Source organism: Stegastes partitus, unplaced genomic scaffold (assembly GCF_000690725.1).
Source record: "Stegastes partitus isolate 25-593 unplaced genomic scaffold, Stegastes_partitus-1.0.2 Scaffold1149, whole genome shotgun sequence".
Taxonomy (NCBI): Eukaryota; Metazoa; Chordata; class Actinopteri; family Pomacentridae; genus Stegastes; species Stegastes partitus.
Genome location: NW_007578880.1, coordinates 1 through 12482, shown reverse-complemented (window position 1 = coordinate 12482; position 12482 = coordinate 1). Strand labels below are relative to the sequence as shown.

Here is a 12482-nt window from a genome sequence, read left to right as displayed (position 1 = left end):
ATGGATGGATGGTAAAATTAGACACTTTCTGAAAATTTGTATTCAGAAACAATTTACAGAATGATTCCAATCCCTGAGCTCCCAGCTTGATACAGTTCTGTAAAAACAAACCCTCTTTCTACAATATACAGAAGAAAAAATAAACATTAATCAACACAGAACTAACAACAAATATTTTTCCTGAGAAGGCTTCTGTACACGAACTACTGGTGCAAAAAACTGAATTTATAGAAGGTAGCTGATGTCAACAATTTCATACCTTTAAATAATCATATAATGAAAATGTAACAACACAACTGAAATATTCATGCAACCCATTAAAAAAGCATTTGTTGGGTTTCCATGAATAATTTTTGTCAGGTTTTAAGCTGAATTTTTTTAATCAATCAAGTCATTTGTTAGTGTATTTAATATTTTAGGTTCTTAATGTTAATATTGACATTTATCAGGTAAATGTGCATGATTATTAATATTGTAGGGTCTTGACTTTATTATTTAATTTAGTCAGGTAAATGTGAATCTTTGTAGTATTGTATTGTCTTAACCGAAATGTTTAAATGTGTAAATTGATAACGTTTTATTTTTCTCTTGAAAAGCTCTTTGGCTCTTTGCTATAGAACTAACAGTGGCTCGACTTGACTTGATAAAATAACAACCATGCGTGTATATCTTGTCTATGAAGTATTACCGTACATTAAAATATAAAACCTTTACAAAATGTGTTAAATTAAAAAGTGGTGCCACTTTACAACAAGCAATCAAGTCTGAATTTCTAAATAGACCAAGAGTTTTTATCATATCTGCAGCTTTAAATATTCATAAGTCCTTGATAAATTGATTTCGATTCAGACTCTCTGCAGCCCCTTTGTAAAAGTATAGCAAGTGGTCTGAGCGGTCAGACAGAGGTTTGACAGCCTTGTACCTGAGAGACAAACAAACTGAAACACTGGTAAATGATTTATTTACATCAATCAAGCCATTAGTTGCAACTTAAACCATTTATTAAGGGGACTTTAATGTAAGTGTTGGAATCCAACCAACTAGCAACATTTATCACAGCATCACTGACAAAACACTTGCTGCTGGGATTGTTTCATAACCCAGTGACCCCTAAACTGCCCTCTAATGTATAGCTGATTACTCTATAAAGCTTTAGTAAATTATTTATTACCCATAATAAAGTGCACACCATAAAATAATACTAAATGGCAATAGTATTACTATATTATACTATATTATACAAATCAAGATCATCTATTCCTTTCCTGCAGCATTTTCCTCTGCTTCACTCTTCTTCTTCTTCTTCTTCTTCTTCTTCTTCTCCCTCCTCCATCCGTCCCCTTTGTCCTCTTAGACTCATGTTCTTACGATGTCCCCTTTTTCACAATAAGTCTGCATTCCTCTACTGTCTCTGTCTATCTAAGGTCATCGGTTTTCACTTGTGTAACACACAAGCTGGAACGTTCTACAGTTATAATAAACAGCCGCAAAGCAAACTTTTACCCAAGTAATAGTCAAAGAAAGTATTCCTGCAGAAAATTCAGGGGCAATCAAAACGTTTTGCTCGATGCATTAAAACCCAGTAATGCACCACAAACACTAAATTTTGCAGTTTGTCCTCAGACAGACTAGAGCCATGTTAAACATTTGGATAATATGAACACAGAAGCTACAAACAAAACAAAAAAAATACAAATAAAGAGCATAAAAAGTCTGTTTCTTCATTGTGGCTGCTATCAACGCACTTGTTCTCTGTAAAAGAAGTGTTGTCAACCAATACTTTACTCTATGTTTTCTATTCATGAAGATGCGATTTAAGTATGCTGTTTGTAAATGAAAAACTAAATATTCAAATTAAACAGTGGAGGTCATTTCATGTCTGCACAAGCTGCAAAAAGAACACAGCTGAAAACAAGCTTCTGAATCTTAAAGAATGATGTGAAATCTGTTGTGATTTTCAGGGAAAAAAAAAAAAAAAAACAAGATCAAATTGGAAAAGAATCCGATGAAATGATGAAACTGACCAACAAAACAAGAGCAACTAAGAGACCAAACAACCAAACAACACAACTCCAGCGCTTAGTTACACTTAATCCTCTTGAGCGTTGCAAAATGAGGGCAAAATGCGACAAAACATTTCAGGAGAGTGTCACTGAGTGCTTCTACTGATACTGAATGCAAACAATACAGATCCAACAATACAAGAAAACGATGATGGAAGATGAGAAGTAGCAACCTTGGCCTCCGATGTTGATCGTGGCGCTCAAGCTGAAAACCAGTGCAACGAGTTCACTACAGGAGTGGGAGACACAATTCTCAGTTTCACACTAAACTCCAATTAATTCAGTTTCTTTACTGGGTTTTTAGTCTCTTCTGTTTGAACAATATCCAGGGTCCTGTTGGTGTTCTCCGTATATAAATCCTGCTGTACATCCCGTTCTATTGCAAGACAACAGCATTATATGTTCAGTAACAACACTTTTTTCAGTGTATTGCTAAAGTTTGAAAACATCTTGCTTTCTACATTGTTTGGGCATTGCGACTATGATATGACATAGTCTCGCTACATACAGAACACACTATGTCCTAGTTTGGCTATAGCTTTATGTTTGTGAAGAAAGGTGTGAACAGTAAAGTGCAGTTTTTGATGCATTTATTTGCTGTTATTTTTTTCCAGCAAATGTCTAAATGGACAAACTTATCTGGCAACTTTTCAGAAGGCTGATATTATCTTGCTAAATTCTTACCACACAGATGTGTTTGCAGAAGAAATCTGACAGCTCGGTGATGAATTATGACCGAGAAGCCGTGGCTATCTTTACAAAAGGGATGTGGCAGAGCTGGTTGGTCAATCCACAACGTTCGTCCAGAGTCAAAGGTCACAGCAACTATGGTATAGATGGTCCACAAAGGAATCCGATTAACTTTGGTAAACCCTTACCCCTAACCGAATCTCATATTTTAAGAGCATTCTCGTAGATTAATCGTAGCAACTGGACTTGCCTGAGTTCCTTGAAGGCGAGGCTTCATCAGTTCTGACTGATGAACTGATGAAGCCTCTTGGATGAGAGGTGAAACGTCTTCAAGGAACTCAAGCAAGTCCAGTTGCTACAATTAATCTACGACAGGGGTGGGCAATCCTGGTCCTCAAGGGCCACAATCCTGCATGTTGTAGATGTTTCTCTCTTCCAACACACCTGATTCAAATGATCAGGATCGTTATCAGGCTTCTGCAGAGCTTGATGATGAGCTGACCAGGATTGTCCACCCTGATCTACAAGAAGAACCATGACCTGGATGACTGAGAATCTTCACAGATGTATTTTAAGGGCATACTGTCTTAAAGTGTCACTAGCATGACTGTAAGTGAAGTATTTGACTTTCTCTGTAGAATCCCTGATCCTATCAATCCAAAATTCAATTTGAGCACCAGTGTGGTTGCCAGATAGACTCGAAGCAAAATCTCTTCCTGTTGCTTTCCATTCTCTTCAGTGGATTTTAACAGCAGAATGTTTGCAGCTGTTTTCCTACTTATTGCAAAGTGGTTGCTTGATACCGCTCTCTGTGGTGCCATTATATCCCGGCTCTGCACAGTAAGGACGAACAACAATCCTGTGAAACCTGTTGTTGTGTGTTTGAAAAAGGGGTTAGCTCAGGTAGACTTCGCTTGGCTTCTCGAATGAAATCAGGTATCAAATCACCATGAAACATTACCTACGAAGTGTTGGGTGGCACTGACGCGAATACGTGGCTTCTATCCAAGAGGTATAAATGACAAGATCTATTGTGAAAGGCTTTGCTTCTTGAATCGAGAAGTTATGCATCATAAAGATGGTATGGTAATAGTCAACAATGTGTGATGGTGAAAGCACCAGACTTCCTGCCTTCCTAAACATTAACCATTAAATCCCACTGCTGGATCTGGCGTCTCCTTCCAGAGAAACCAGATGGCCTCAACGCTTTCGCTTCACTACTGTTTTGTAAGTTTCTACTTGTCTCCCTGCTCAGAGGCAGAGTCCCTGCCAAAGTCTGTTGCTATGTTTTCTGCCCGTGAATCATCATCCACTATCGCTGTTCCAGACACAAGCAGCTTTTTCCCTCCCAGAGGTTGCCTTTCATGGTGCATTCATTGGCTGTTTACTCCCAAATTTTAAAACCCAAATTTCACCACATGTGCAGACTCACTGGGAAGCCCCTGAGCGCCGAGGGTTGAGTAAATCAGTTAAACAAATCTGTAAACGAACAGGGGTTAGTAGGTGAGCACATCACTGTTTGAAGGCACTTTAGCAGGTAGAGCAGAGGGTGAACACATCACCACTTACATGGCCCTAACGTCAAGTGCTGATTCATTGTCTGAATCACCTGTCCATTGTTTTATTATAACTTACCACTGTGTTTTATAATCTCTATCACATGAGCAAGAAAGTGTTCATGAGTATACATTTTTACTCATAATTCAAGCCACAACATGGTAGGATGTGATGAGACTGTACAGATCGCATACATTTTGATTATTTACATACTTGTACAGTGTGAAGCATAAAATTGTTGTAGCACACAGAATAATACTATAAAGATAAAAAGTTACACAAATTAATATTACACACATTTGTCAGTCCTGCTGCGGACATGGTTTGTATATTCTAACTTTATACTTCACAGGAAGCAGAAAAGACTTACAAGATCGAATTGACATGACACTATGACATAACTGACCAGTCCTCGTTAGTATAGTGGACAGTATCTCCGCCTGTCACGCGGAAGACCGGGGTTCGATTCCCCGACGGGGAGGTCGAAATTTTCTGCGTTTTATTGATAACGACGAAAGAAAAACCCTTCGAAATTTATTATTAGTCACATGCTCATACATTATGTGCAGTGAAATGCAAAGCGACTGTTCTCAAGGTTGTGCAAAAACCATAAAACATTAAGAAATAACAAATCTTATCTCTTACCTCAATAACAAATTAGAAAAAAGGAGTTTTGTGCTGCTGTCCTCCTTCTGTTTGTATTTAATTATTTTCACTTACCTTCTCACTTATAGATTTTTGAGCGATGTAAATGTTCTTATACAGCACGAACATAAGCAAATAAGTTTGTTTCCGCCCGGTTTCGAACCGGGGACCTTTCGCGTGTGAGGCGAACGTGATAACCACTACACTACGGAAACCACACTGACAGTAACACGTGGACATGGATTCACATGGGGGCGCATGGTCCCGATTATAAAGGGTTATTGTCACTATTTATCTATTTGTAATATATCATTGTCTTTGACAATTACATAATTCGGTCATTTGTACTCGTGCGCTCAGATGTATACAGTTTCCGTAGTGTAGTGGTTATCACGTTCGCCTAACACGCGAAAGGTCCCCGGTTCGAGACCGGGCGGAAACACATCGACTTGTTCAAATTTTCTCTGGGTTCCAACATCAGAACAGAGTGTGTAATAAACCAGGTTAGTATGTAGCCTTTAGAGACAAAGGTAGGGAAAGTTAAGCTGCAATTTAATTAATTCTTTCTGAGGAACAACATGCTGACCCCAGAGATCTTCAATCGAGGCGGTGGTGTATAAGTCCTTGTAGCCACTTTGTTTACATCATAAAATTGTCAATAAGCTTATTTGTTGATTTGAATTATGATTTTACATTTGTTCTTTACGTCTTTACTGTTTAAGCAGATAAAAGAATAACAGGAAGGGTGTTACAGCAAAACGAATGACACTCAGTGTGAGATTACTGAATTGATGCGTAGATTTTTATTACTTGGTTATTTAGTCGTTGAATAATTTATCTTTTTGCAAGTAGGGTCGCATTGAAGGACAGCTTCACTCCAGAAGGCTTCTTCTTGGGCCTGACCAAAATATTGCTGTAAACCAGGATTTTTTGTTTTGCATGCATGGAGGGTTTTTCTGTCCCAAATGCTTCACCAGAACAAGGTAACTGGACTTGTCTTTTTGTACCTTGAAGACATTTCACCTCTAATTGAAGAAGTTTCTTCAGGTCTACCGTTCAGGGTGAGAAGTCCCAGGTATTTATTGTCTCCCCTAAAACACATGGACGACAGCCCATTAACATGCCAGGACCCAAAGGCCTTGAGGTGTGAACGTTTGTGAAACTTCCAGCTGGCAGATGGTTGAAGGCGTTAATGGCTGTGAACCTGCTCAGAGAGTGAGCTTAAGAAATAAGTACCTGAGAAGTTATGTTTTACAAATCTGGCTGTCTGGCAGAAGTCATTATGTGTCCGTCTCCTCCGCCTTACATGTAGATGTACATGTAAAATAAATGGTGACAAGGCCGAGATTTAATCTGGATCCAGTTTCATTTTCTGAACCTTGTTGACAAAACACTCCTCACCATTCCAATTAGAGGCTCCTTGGATAGGAGATAAAAGATATTCAAGAACCAAAAAGAGATGTCTAGTTACTTCTGCTGAAGCATTCCGGGTTACCCTGGCCTGGATCACTGACAGTCTGCACAGATGTAGTCCTTGTGTGTCTCACCTGCATAGTCTCTTTGTTAATTTTGATGTTCCATTGAAAAGTTCTTTTGTGTGTATTATCAACAAGTTCTTGTCAGAGCTGAAATTAACAAAATGGGTGAATCCACATGTAACCGGGGTAGGAAAAAAAAACTGTCATTTGTTTACGTACAGTTGCGTCGTCATGCACGTACGTAGAGGTCGCGACCGTCCAATCGCGTCGCTCGTAGCACCTGTCATAAGCTGTCCGGAGCAGCTGCTACAGGTTGGTCGCTACAAACAAATGTCAACTTCAGTCATAAGTTTTTGGTTGTATCATTCTGAATGTCTCAGTTACATCATTTCACCGTTTAGACACTAACCAGCGCCGGGGAAGGATAAGTTGGTCGCGTGGTGCGGCGGATATATTCCGGAATTGGTGAGTCTGCCTGTTGTTGTTAGCATTAGCATGTGCCGGTCTCGTTTGTAATGGACTGGCTACGGTACACCTAGCTTTTAAATGCTAATGCTCATGGTATCGGGAGATGAATGTGCCACTACAGCACCATTATAGAATGTTTACGTTGATCTTGAACTGTGTGAATGTATGTTATGTAAGAAATGAGTGACATGAAGTAGGAAGATTTTTCGTGATTAATTATGAAGTGAGTTGATGTTAACGTAGTTAACCCAAATGCACTTTATTGAGAAATGGTTATTCTCTTGCTGCTCATGAATTATGTATTAATTATTGTGTACACTGAATATAATTAGTTGATGAAATGTTAAGATATGGTCCTGTTTACATTATACAGGCCAGGGTACCTGTAAGGACGCAGAATCGAATAGATGGCGAGCTAAGACACCGGCTTGGAGCCGTGCAATCCCAGTTAAGGGCCCCTCCTGGTCTGGCAGGAGGCTCTGGCAGCTTTGTTCCCCCTCACCTTCTCGTACACCCACATACACACACACATGCACTTGCACTTTAAGTCATGGACTGTTAACATCCTGGGATTCTACCTTTGCAGCGCACCTGCTGGGCGATTTTTGTGTGCCTCATATTTCATGAACTTTATGCTTTTGCAACACTCAATATTGTGTGTAGAACAGCTGCCATAGTGGCCGAAACAGAGACTGGTTGGTTTTGAATGTGTCATTGCATCACAAATGTCAAGTGCACTTTTGTAATGAACTCTGCAGACTGTAAATATTGTTTTCCACTGTATATACTGTCACATATTAATACATGGTACCAACTGCATCTGAAGTTGTATGTGTGTTTCTTTACTGTACCACTACCTCCAAGAGCCGAATCTGTCTTCTGTAGACCTAGGCCCAAATTATAGCTTAATGCTGATGGCTTTTGAAGCCCTAATCTAGCCTGTGTATTTGCTACACACACAATGGTTATTTTTCTCTAAAAGTCTCACTAAAGAATCTCAGTAGGTTGGGCCTAGTGTCGTTTCTTCTGTGTAGGTTGCACAGCTCTCTGGTATAAGGGGTGGAGGGGTCTGTGTGCATGTGTGAAACATTAACAGATAAGTGTTTTATGTGAGATTGAGGCTGCAATACAGCAAAGTTTGGATCTGTAAAAGGAGCTATGACATCTACTTGCCAGTCCTCGTTAGTATAGTGGACAGTATCTCCGCCTGTCACGCGGAAGACCGGGGTTCGATTCCCCGACGGGGAGGTTAATATTTACTTCTATGCCTCACTTTGTGTGGTGAACAATTGTATGAAGCAGACCGTGTTTCCTGACATTACTGGTTTCTCTGTATTTATATTCGATTACTCCCATTCACTAATTATTAATTGATCAATAACTTAATGTTATTGCTCAGCTCTAACATAAACAAATAAACATGTTTCCGCCCGGTTTCGAACCGGGGACCTTTCGCGTGTGAGGCGAACGTGATAACCACTACACTACGGAAACCGTACACGTTGAGTTACACGAGTATATATTCCGTGATAGTTAACGACTATAGTATATCATTAGAAATGGATAAATAGTGACAGTTACCCTTTATACTCGGGACCATGCGCCCCTATGTCAACCTACGGCCAGAGAGACTGGACACAGCGGTTTCCGTAGTGTAGTGGTTATCACGTTCGCCTCACACGCGAAAGGTCCCCGGTTCGAAACCGGGCGGAAACAATCTTATTTGCTTATGTTTGTGCTGTATAAGAACACTGACATCGCTCAAAAATCTATAGGTGAGAAGGTAAGTAAAAAAAAAAATGTAAATATGAATTTTAAATCCTTTTTTTCCCTAAATTGTTATTGAGATAAGAAATAGGATTTGTTACTTCATAATGTTGTACTGTTTTTGTACAGCCTTGAGAACAGTCCCTTTGCATTTCACTGAATACAATGTATGAGCATGTGACTAAGCTTCGAAAGGTGAATACAAAGAAAACTTTGACCTCCCCGTCGGGGAATCGAACCCCGGTCTTCCGCGTGACAGGCGGAGATACTGTCCACTATACTAACGAGGACTGGTAAACGACACCGTATTGTCGTGGTTCCTCTCACCTACAAAGTTAGAACCCATGTCCCCGGCAGAACTGACAAATGTGTGTAATAATAATAGGCGTAGCTTGAAAAAAAAAAAAAAAAATCTTTATAGTATTGTGTGCTACAACTATTTTATGCTTCACACTGCAGTGGAAACCACAATGTCTATGTTTTCTGGTCATAGATTGACATGGAGGCGCATGGCGAAATGAAAAAAAAAAAGACTTTCTAGTACAAATCTAGTAAAAATCACTGGATAAATATAACCATTTATTATTTTATGATTATATATATTTTTTCTTTCCCTGCCTCCCCTGACCGCAGGTCACTGTACTAGTTATGAACTATGACATAGACGACTGATTTGTACTTGTGGAGACTCTGTGTACAGTTTCCGTAGTGTAGTGGTTATCACGTTCGCCTAACACGCGAAAGGTCCCCGGTTCGAGACCGGGCGGAAACACGTTCATATTTTCTCTGAGTAGCAACATCAGTACAGAGTGTGTGATAAACCTGGGAAGTGTGCAGCTTCGGAGACAAAGGTGTAGTGAAAGTCAAGATGCAGTCCACAAACAGAAACCTTCCACATGTCTCTGATGAGATCCCAGAGTTGTACTATGCTGTGAAATTAGAGAGGTATGTTGAGTTTAAGTCACAGTTCTCAGGGTGACAAAGATGGCTGTGTTAAAATGCTAGATCACTATGGCAACTGATGCTGCAGAGCTAACCTGGCTTTAAATCAGCTGTAAGAAGCATCCTTTATCCAAATTGTTCACGTTTTCTCTTGTTTAACTAGTTTATTGTCTGCCGGGTATAAATAATGTGAATTGAGCACCAGCCACCAGTGAGGAGCTCCACTGCTGAAAGGCTACTGATTCAGTCAGTGACAACACTGATTCACTATAGAAACAATAATACTGCTGCCACTACTGCTACCACTCATTTGTAGCACAATTTGTCATTTGATTCTTAATTTTTCATTAGTCTGTTTATGTCATGAGGTTTGATAATACACACCCACAGAAAATGCAGAGGATGAATAATCTGAATTTGCTTGATATAGGCAGATGGGCAAAGCTGCTTTCCATCCACCTCCTGTTAAGTGTTGAGAAGTTCATGTAGCCTGGCCTGTGTGTTCTATTCTATCTATCTGGCATAGCTCACGCTGCAGATGTACACATATACATAAGTAGGCAATACATTTAACAACTGTTCAGAAACATGCTTCGAAAGGAGTAACAGGGTCAGGAATTTCAGTTAATCGCCATGGAAACGCTTGATGTCTTAAGTCCTGCCTCGTAGTGCGTTTAATCTCGCCTCGCAGCCCGGCACCCTCGCAGTCCTGACATGAAGATAGTTAACGGCGGTGGACATCTGTATTCAGCCAAAGTCTCTGCTTCCACGGTGAGGTCAGGGCTCAGGTTCAGTTACAGCTGGAGCTCACAACCTTTTTGATCTATGCTTTCATGAAATAATGACTTTGTTTTTCACTTGATTAATTATCAGAGGCTGGGATCAACTCTGTAATTAACACAAGCTCAAATTACAAGCTGCAAATCACAAATGTACATAGCTTTAACTGCATGAATGGATGACTTACGCTGTCTTCAGAAAGAGCCACGGAGGAGCAGGTGTTCAACGCAACTCAAGGACAGTGCAGGTTGTGTGATACCTTTGTATGGGATGTTGACATCTTCAGCACCTAAACAAATATTCACCCCTTTGAAAGTTTTCATGTTTTATTGTTGAATAATATTACATCACTGCAGATTTAGTGACATCTCCAAGTCACCACCGGTCTTCCCTCAGAATACAGTCGGGTCAATCATCAAACAAAAAGACTAGCTGTTTTCTGAAATTCTTTGTCTTGCAGGTTGATATTACTTTATTGTGTTGGTTGCAAAAACATGGTTAAAGTTAAGAGGCAATTGCTATGGTGCTGTGGGTTGGAAATTGGAAACCAGTGTATTAAAGTTTACTCTTTTGTTGACCCATCCATCCACCCCAACCTCTTAAGCACAATGACTTTGTCACTCTGTAATAACATCCCCATCCTTCTTTCTTTGCTCCAGTCAAACCCACTAAAGCCACTGTAGAGTTTTATTACTTGAACTTTTGGTCAGTTGCTGAAACAACTGAAGAGTTCATTTGCAAAAACAGATAACTCCATTTTTGTAGATTTTCAGAAAACTTTTTGTTGTTGTTGTTTGCTTGAGATAATATCAATCAAACTGAAGTTGAGTGGATTTGACTCAGTAGAAATGACATGACCAAAATAGAGATACTTAAGTTTGATTGATATTGTCTCAGGTAGACGATGGAAAAGTGGGGTTTCTGAAGGTTTGTGAAGATGGAGTTATCTGTTTTTGCAAATGAACTCTTGAACGGATGCTTTTTTTCCTTTTTCTTGAGAAACATTGATCTGCAGCCAGGAGGAAGACGAAGCTGGAAACAGAGACACATGTGGTCCGACTATGTTCCAAGGTCACAAAATCCGTCTTTTAGAAAATCTACAGCTCATTAATCAACATGCTGCATTAAAAACTTGATGGTAGAAAAATGACAGATTTTAGTTTTCTTTGAGGTTACATGTGGGACTATTTGTTGGCTGGGAACAGTGACTTTCTGCAAACTTGGGTCATGTTAACGTTGCTATGCAACCGTATACTGCCATCTGCTGCTGTTGTTTTTACTTTACCAATACAATAAAATACTTTCCTATGTGTAAATCTCTGTATAAATCTGTTTCTCGTTTATTAGGATCCCCATTAGCATCAGCATAAGCATTGGCTATTCTTCCTGGGGTCCACACACATACGCACAATCACACTTATACACACAACAACCACAAACAAAACAAACATAACAACTCATCTCGTTAACTTTGCAAAATAAGGTAGAGAAACAAATTGTCATTCAGTACACTGTACATTAAATCACATACAGAATTATAAATCCATCATTATTAATCGAGAACGCACAATTCTTCTCATAAACATTCAATCATTCAATCAGAATGACCTTACATAACACCTTTATCCATCCTGTTCTTCAACCAATTGAATCCAAGAAAATAGGGCAAATTACATTCTATATTCTTTGCTCTCACAAGCATTACATTTTATTTTGAAACAGCATTTTCCTGTTTATACCTTCTCAAAAACTTGTAAATATTGTTTCAAAAAAATTTCGAAACGACCTCTAGTATCCTTTTGCACTAAATACAGTGGTAGTGAATTCCACCTGAATGTGTTTAGAGACAGCTTAGGAAGGTTTTTCTGGAAAAAAAAAAACACATTATGTATTTGGGCCTCATTAAAAAAAAAAAAGTCATACTATAGCATGTTGTTTTTGTCAAAGAAGGTCACGTTTCAGAATGTCCTGAAAACGCATCAGGATGTAGTATATAGTGGGGAAAGTGTCCTGAATGTGTTTAAAGACAGCTTAGGAAGGTACTTCCTGAAAAAAAGCACATTATGTATTTGGTCCTGATAAAAAAAAGTGT

At 39.2% G+C, this 12482-nt stretch overlaps 8 non-coding genes across 8 annotated transcripts; 5 read left to right on the top strand and 3 right to left on the bottom strand.

Annotated features, from left to right (window-relative positions):
• The first annotated feature begins 4719 nt into the window (after positions 1-4719).
• Positions 4720-4791, top strand: trnad-guc (transfer RNA aspartic acid (anticodon GUC)). Its single transcript has one exon. It is a non-coding gene; the product is annotated as a tRNA-Asp (tRNA).
• Positions 4792-5097: 306 nt separating this feature from the next.
• Positions 5098-5170, bottom strand: trnav-cac (transfer RNA valine (anticodon CAC)). Its single transcript has one exon. It is a non-coding gene; the product is annotated as a tRNA-Val (tRNA).
• A 154-nt stretch (positions 5171-5324) lies between these two features.
• Positions 5325-5397, top strand: trnav-aac (transfer RNA valine (anticodon AAC)). The gene has a single exon. It is a non-coding gene; the product is annotated as a tRNA-Val (tRNA).
• Positions 5398-8077: 2680 nt separating this feature from the next.
• trnad-guc (transfer RNA aspartic acid (anticodon GUC)) lies at positions 8078-8149 on the top strand. Its single transcript has one exon. It is a non-coding gene; the product is annotated as a tRNA-Asp (tRNA).
• A 173-nt stretch (positions 8150-8322) lies between these two features.
• trnav-cac (transfer RNA valine (anticodon CAC)) lies at positions 8323-8395 on the bottom strand. Its single transcript has one exon. It is a non-coding gene; the product is annotated as a tRNA-Val (tRNA).
• Positions 8396-8544: 149 nt separating this feature from the next.
• On the top strand, positions 8545-8617 carry trnav-cac (transfer RNA valine (anticodon CAC)). Its single transcript has one exon. It is a non-coding gene; the product is annotated as a tRNA-Val (tRNA).
• A 269-nt stretch (positions 8618-8886) lies between these two features.
• trnad-guc (transfer RNA aspartic acid (anticodon GUC)) lies at positions 8887-8958 on the bottom strand. The gene has a single exon. It is a non-coding gene; the product is annotated as a tRNA-Asp (tRNA).
• Positions 8959-9367: 409 nt separating this feature from the next.
• trnav-aac (transfer RNA valine (anticodon AAC)) lies at positions 9368-9440 on the top strand. Its single transcript has one exon. It is a non-coding gene; the product is annotated as a tRNA-Val (tRNA).
• Positions 9441-12482: the final 3042 nt, after the last annotated feature.